This window comes from Neomonachus schauinslandi, chromosome 4, assembly GCF_002201575.2.
Source record: "Neomonachus schauinslandi chromosome 4, ASM220157v2, whole genome shotgun sequence".
NCBI lineage: Eukaryota > Metazoa > Chordata > Mammalia > Carnivora > Phocidae > Neomonachus > Neomonachus schauinslandi.
The window spans coordinates 74,294,603-74,301,827 of NC_058406.1; positions in this window are offsets into that span (position 1 = coordinate 74,294,603).

The window sequence follows — 7,225 nt, forward strand, 5'->3', positions numbered from 1 at the left end:
TATTTTATTTTTTAAAGATTTTATTTATTTATTTGAGAGAGAGAATGAGAGACAGAGAGCACGAGAGGGGAGAGGGTCGGAGGGAGAAGCAGACCCCCCGCTGAGCAGGGAGCCCGATGTGGGACTCGATCCCAGGACTCCAGGATCATGACCTGAGCCGAAGGCAGTCGCTTAACCAACTGAGCCACCCAGGCGCCCTTGACAAGGAATTTTAAAGTTACTATAGATAGCATCATCTCTTGGGGGAGGAGGAGGTGCACACACACACAAAATGATTGAAAAGGAGATGAAAAGACAATAGAAGAAAATAAAAAAAAAACCAAATTGGTAGAGCTCAGTAAAAAATAAAAGAGATGATGAGGGAACATAAAATCAATGCAGAGATAAAAATCTCATTAAACAAACAAACAAAAAGCAGAATAAACAGAATTGAAAACATAGTGATATGGGATGATTAGGAAATGGTGAAGCAAAGCCTGGTCCCCCTTCTAGGTATCTCTTATTGAAGTGCTTCCCATTTTTCCTAAGTCTTGTCTTGATGGTATGTTCTATTAATTAGTAACAGGGGAGCTGGGATTTGGATCCAGAGCAGTGGAATGAATTCTGCGATCCCTTTCATTCCTCCTTTAGGTACTGAGTTATTTTTTGCAATGTCTGTATCTTTTCAAGTGTTCCCTTAACAATTCTCATAAGCACATTTTCCGTGGCACAGAAATATTGATGGTGTAAGCTGGTGAAGTGAGAACATATGGCCAAAGACTCTATGCCAGTTGTGTTCCCATTAAGAGCCACACAGACAGTAAGAGAGGTGTCTAGAATCCTATGGAATAAAGCATAAATGGTATCTGCCCCCAAAGCTATTTTAATTGGTTAGACCCCAGCTTTATAATTCCCCTTAAACTCATGGCCTTCAAGTGGTTCTCATGCTCTACAGAGGTGAGAATGTCTCTGAACCGTTGGCTTCAAGCTGCTGGCTTTGAGTTGAATGGGCTGGAAGAGTCTCTGACAACAAATTTCAATGGAGAAGCCCATCTCAGAGGGCAGACCCTAAATTCTTCTCTCGGTGCCCTTTCCCAAGGAAGTGCCTCTGTCCAATGAACAACTGCCCATCTTTGATTTGGGTTTTCTTTAAAGAACTTGATACCAGTGGCTGGTGGATGTGTATGTGTGAATTCTGCTCAGTCCATCCAATAATGCAACTCATGCCAAAGGTTTGATACACAAGTCCTAATTCCCCGGAAAAACGTGATTTTATGTTTGGGTTGTTTTCTTGTTCTCTTGAGCATCACGAAGCTACAGTTGGCCCTGCCTGATAACACTCTGCACACTAGTTGGGGCTGGGAAACCTGATGTTAGGGGCTGAAACAGGTCTCAGGCTTCCTTTGAACCCTGTTGGCTAACTCGTGTGTGTGTGTGTGTGTGTGTGCGTGCGTGTATGTGTTTAGCTCCCTAAAAGTACAAAAGAGTCAAGAAAGCTCCCCCACAGGAAGCTCTATTAGAAAGAAAATGAAAACCCCGTAGGGCCCCACATGTGTACCACAGGCAGGCCTCGCACTAGAACAGAAGAAACCCCGGGGCAATTTTTGTCATCTTAACGAATGGCACCGCCACCCACCCAGGCAGCAACTTATAATTATCCCTGATTTTGCTCTTGCCTTCATTTTCCACATCTAATTTCCAAGCAAGTCCTTTTGATTTTAATCTCAGAAAGGTGCGTTGAGTCTGTCTAGTTGTCTCCATTTTACTTCTACACTTGTGCCACGCTCTCCTGAGCTCCTATTTGGACTGTTACAACAGCTTCCTGTCTCCCCACAGCCAAGCATTTCCTCCCGCAGTCCATTCTCTGCATCGTAGCCAGTGCCATATAAAACACAGACCAGGTCACGTCCCTCTTCTCTTTAAATCTCCAACAGCTTTACCTCAGAATAAGTTTCCTTTCGAGGCCAGGAATACACCAAGCCCTTTCATTCCTCAGAGACTGGGTGTGGGCTGTCTCCTTCTCCTGAAAATGTTCTTTCCCCAGGACTACAGCAATGGACTACAGCCTCTCATTTTTCAGGGCTCAACTTAACTGTCACCTGTTCAGGACAGCTTTCCTTCCTGAAAGTCGGTGTGTCTCATTCATTCTATTCTCTACCTCTGTCTCCTACTTGTCTTTCTTACATCTTAACAATATCTGTAATTATTTTAGTTTATTACTTTCTTCTCTCTCCCTGGAGTAGGAGCACCTCAAGAGCAAGTACACACTCTGTCTTGCTCTATTCACCAAGGTATCCCAGGACTTCGCACCCTCAACAAATAATGGGCAGACAACACATAATTGAATAAATGAATAAAGAGATTAATCCATTCTTGCAGACCATATATGAATTCAGAACCCTTAATTGGTGCACACCCACATGTTCTGCTCCCTTTCCTTTCAGAGTTTTAAACAAAGATATCATATTTGGGGATGTTGAGTTTTCAGAATCCTTTGAACTGGAATTTCTCAAATAAATGTCAACAGGTTTCCAAAAGTTGGAATCTGTTATGAGATGAGGAACTCTGCAAAGGCATAGGCTGCAAGGTGACCCATTCTCCTGTGAGCGTGCATTGCTGATGGACCTTCAGAACAATCTAACCATAAAGCAGGTCAACCACAGACCTCAACAAAGCCCTACTCATTTCTGGCCACATGGTGGTTTGAATGAGCCATTGGAATTTGGCAAATAAACATAAAATAGGTGTTGATGAGGACTTTATAAGCAACATACAGCAATTTTAAAAATGACCTACCTGTGGTTTATAACAAAGAAAATCATAAGGTATGCCTATTTTAAGCATCTCTTCCAGTGGGAGAGGATGTTCTGGAGGAAGGATGGGAATAGAAAATTTGAATTAGATTATGCAAAAAAAAAAAGTTAGTTTGGAAGAGTACACTTGCTTTTAGGTCTGTTTGGCAGGGTGAGTTTTTCTTGTCCTCCTTTATCACTTCTCTTTACTCCTAGTAAGAAAGAAAACTTTTAGCTTAATGACACATGACCTAGTTAAGCCAGTATAGATGGCAGTAAGAAACCATCTGTACTGCCAAGAGGAAGTCTTGTTTGTCTTGCAGTGGTTTTACATAGAAGTGGAAAGATCACAGACAATGCCTATGGAGAACTTAAGGAGTTTTGTCTGAGAATCCTCTCTAACTTCTCCCTCTGTAGAATGGAAGCAAGAATCATGATCTCTGTAGTCCAGATCAAGTGGGGCAAGCCTGGATAGCACTGGCACCCTGGGAGAGAGTGGAAGATCTGAAGATGGGAGAAGCTGGGAAAAATCGGAGGAAGAACGGATTCTTAGAGGTCATCCACCCTGACTGTGTTCAAAGTGAAAGGTGGCCCCATCTGATCAATAAAGAAATGGCCATTTTTCATCTTTCAGATTTCAGGGGAGCTTGGATCAGCTCATAGTAGGATATTTTCCTCCAGGCAGAGGACTATGCCTGCACTGCAGGCCCTCCTAGATATTTTTGTGGGGTGGAGGGAGATGAGGTTGAATTTCATAGAAGTTTTATCTAGAATCTCATTAGCAGGAAGGCTACCTCTGCCTAAAATATTCTCCTCCAAATTGACATTTAGAAACTGCAGGCCTCAGCTCTTTCCTCCAGGGTCTTTGAGGTTCCTTCCCCCACTATGTATGTAGGTGATGCCATTTTATCTTGTTTCTTTCCATCTTCTTAAAGTTGATTTAAGGTCTTTTTTATGTTTGGTGGGAAAATACGAAGATTCTGGCAGGATGCACTTAAACATAATGTAGCTAATAAGTCTACTCTTTAATTGTAGCTGTTAATGCAAAATTTGATGATATTTCAGCTGGTATGATTAGCAATTAATCATTTTTTATCATGGTGATACTGTATTTACTGCCTTTCTGCTTTGACGATGTCAGTAGTCTCCTCTATTTATTTAGAATTTTATGTGTTGGAGACTTTGGCTTTAGAATTCCAGGGTTTTGAGGCCACGAATGTTTAAAGAAAATTATTTACATTTCTGCAGACTGCAGTTGATTCCTGCTTCTTTTAGTTCTTGGGCTGTTTTGCACAGGTCAAGGGTAAGAGTTTTGAGAATGTCCGAGCCTTCAGCCCAGGTCCATTAGCAGCGTAACCTTGGGCAAGTCATTAACCTAACTGTGCTTCAGCTTCTTCATCTGGCAACTGGGGAGAATAATACCTGATCACTGTCTCCTGGGGGTGGTAATGAGCGTCAGGTGAGAGGTGCGTGAAAGTGGCTCGAAAACCCATAAACTGTTAAGTGAATTAAGATTGCTTTCATGACATTTGTTGCCGTCCTCCTCCTCCTCGTTCTCTGAATTAACTTAGTATGGAGGTTTGGGAATGTCGGCGGTGATTATCCGGGGTTTCAGTTACCTACGGTCAACCGTGGTCCAGAAGCAGAGGGTCCTCCTTATGAAATCTGGTCAGGTGAGTAGCTGGCCAACACTACGTCACATGCCTGCGTCCTTCCCCTCCCACTTCATCTCCTCACGCAGGCATTTTATCCTCTCACATCGTCACAAGAATGAGGGTGAGTACAGTATGATATTTTGAGAGAGACCATATTCACACAACTTTTATTGGAGCATCTTGTTATAATTGTTCTATTTTTAGTTATTGTTAATCTCTTAGTGGGCCTAACTTATAAATTAAACTTTATCATAAGTATGTATGTATAAGAACAAACACAGTATATATGTTGTGTTCAGTACTCTCCGCAGTTTCAGGCCTCCACTGGGGGTCTTGGAGCGTATCCCCATGGATAAGGGTTGGGGGGGCGGTTAGGCCAAATAACAAATTTGGTTTGTTTGTCAAAATTCCCCACCATGAGATTTCCTGACGCTCTAAGCATCCCCAGGCCTTTTAAATCTGGATTTGATTCACAAGCAACATTTGAGAAAAACGATTGTGTAAAGGAAGATAATCCTATCATGAAACATAAAGTGACTCTACCTTGACATCTGTGGGTGACAAGGCATTGTCACATTGATTACCTAATTTCACTTTTTTGGGGAAAGATAGAACAGGTGATATTAAAAAAAAATTTATTTATTTGAGAGAGCGAAAACATGAGCAGGGTGGGGGTGTGGGGAGGGGCAGAGGGAGAAGGAGCATCCCCGCTGGGCAGGGAGTCCAACTTGGGGTTCCATCCCAGAACCCCGGGATCGTGACCTGAGCCAAAGGCAGACGCTTAACCAACTGAGCCACCCAGGTGCCCCTAGAACAGGTGATATTAAGCCACTTTGATGTAAGAGAAAGCTTAGGCACGAGGAAGCTAAATAAAAGGTTCAAGGTATCTTAACAAGCAGGACGCCTTGTCAGAGTGGACACCTAAATAAAATGTGATGGTCTTCGAACAGGGGCAAGGAGCTGAGATTAAAGAACCCACACTGAAGGGAAACCAGGCCAGCAGGAGAACAGGATTGGAGAGCTTTAGAGAGGTGAGGAAAAGGAGGTGTAGTGGTGGGCTACTTAGAGTGGCCCCTTTTTGAGGACTGGGCTCCCCGAATAAGGGCTGCTTTGTTATTAGACTTTTTTTTCCTGGGTATCAGATTATCCTCTAAACTAGTTGAAACATGCAGGCCGTAATGGTACTGGGAGAGGCAGATGGATTGTTTTGTTTGAATATTAGGAATTATCTTAAAGGATTGGTGAGGCCCCTGTGGGTGGGTAGCTTTAGCTCCTGAATGCCTCGCTTTCCCTCCAGCTCAATTCACATGTTAAACAGAGAGGGTCAGTTTTCTCCGTGGGCAGCTTGACGCAACAGGTCATACAGCATGCTTAATAGATATTCATTGTATATAGTAGGAGCTTAATAGATCCTCACTGAAGGGATTATAATGCGGGTCTATCTGACCAATTGGCAGCTGACACAAATACAGCCTTTACTGACTTGAGCCTGATGGCTTTCCATACATTGATTTACACTAAAACCCTATGAGTTAGGTACCATCATCACCATTGTACGGAAGAAAAAAACTGACGCATAGCAAAGTTACTTAACTTGTCCAGGGCTAGAAAGTGGTAGAAATGGGATTTGAACCAGGGTAATTTGACTAGAAACGCTGTGCTGTGAATTAATAGTCTAGGCCCCTGCATGTACAGTTCCTTTTGTAGAGCTCAGCGGTTCTGACTTTAGCGTATATACGCATTCCTGTAACAGTTTGTACATAAAAAATGTACACTGTATTCTATGGGGGAGTTAATGGACTTTCAAGGAGGAAGTTAGCCTTATGAGTTAACATCAGAATTTAACCCCATCTTTAGATGAAACTGCATTGTGTCATATAATTCCCACAGCACGATGAGCTGGATGTTTGTTATCATTCAGGACCCTTGATTATAAGTCACAGAAACCCCCTGGGACCAATTTAAGGAAATGAAGTTACTTTCTTTTCCCCTAAAAATGTAAAACCCAGGTTTATTGAGATATAACTTACATACATTCAACATTCACCATAGTGTACAGGTCTGTGTTTTGACAAACTCCTACAGTTGTATTACCCCCATTACAGGCAAGATAGAGAATATTTCTGTCACCCCCAAAAGTTCCCTCATGCCCCATTGTAGCCAGTCTTCTTCCCACCCCTAGCCATTGACAACTACCGATCGGTTTTCTGTCCTATAGTTTTGCCTTTTCCCAAACAAAATACCAATGGTTCTCCCTGCCTTCCCCGTGGAGAACCATCGGTATTTTGTTTGGGAAAACTGAATAGGAAGAAATCAGAGAGGAAGGCGAACCATGAGAGACTCTGGACTCTGGGAACCAAACTGAGGGTTACAGAAAGGAGGGGGGTGGGGGATGGGGTAACTGGGTGATGGGCATTAAGGAGGGCATGTGTGGTGATGAGCACTGGGTGTTACACGAAAATAATGAATTGAACACCACATCAAAAACTAATGACGTATACTATATGTTGGCTAACTGAACATAAAAAAAAAAATACCAATGCTTCATGCGATATGTAGCCTTCTGAATTTGGCTTTTTTCATTCAGATTTATTCATGTCAATATCTGCATCAGTTATTTCTTTTTATTGCTGAGCAGTATTCCGTTGTATGAATGGGCCACAGTTTGCTTCTCCGTTCACCAGTTGAAAGGTATCTGGGTTGTTTCCAGTTTTTGATGATGATGAGTAAAACTGCTACAAATATTTGTGTATAAGTTTGGAGTGCACATATGTTTTCATGTCTCGAGTAAAAATATCT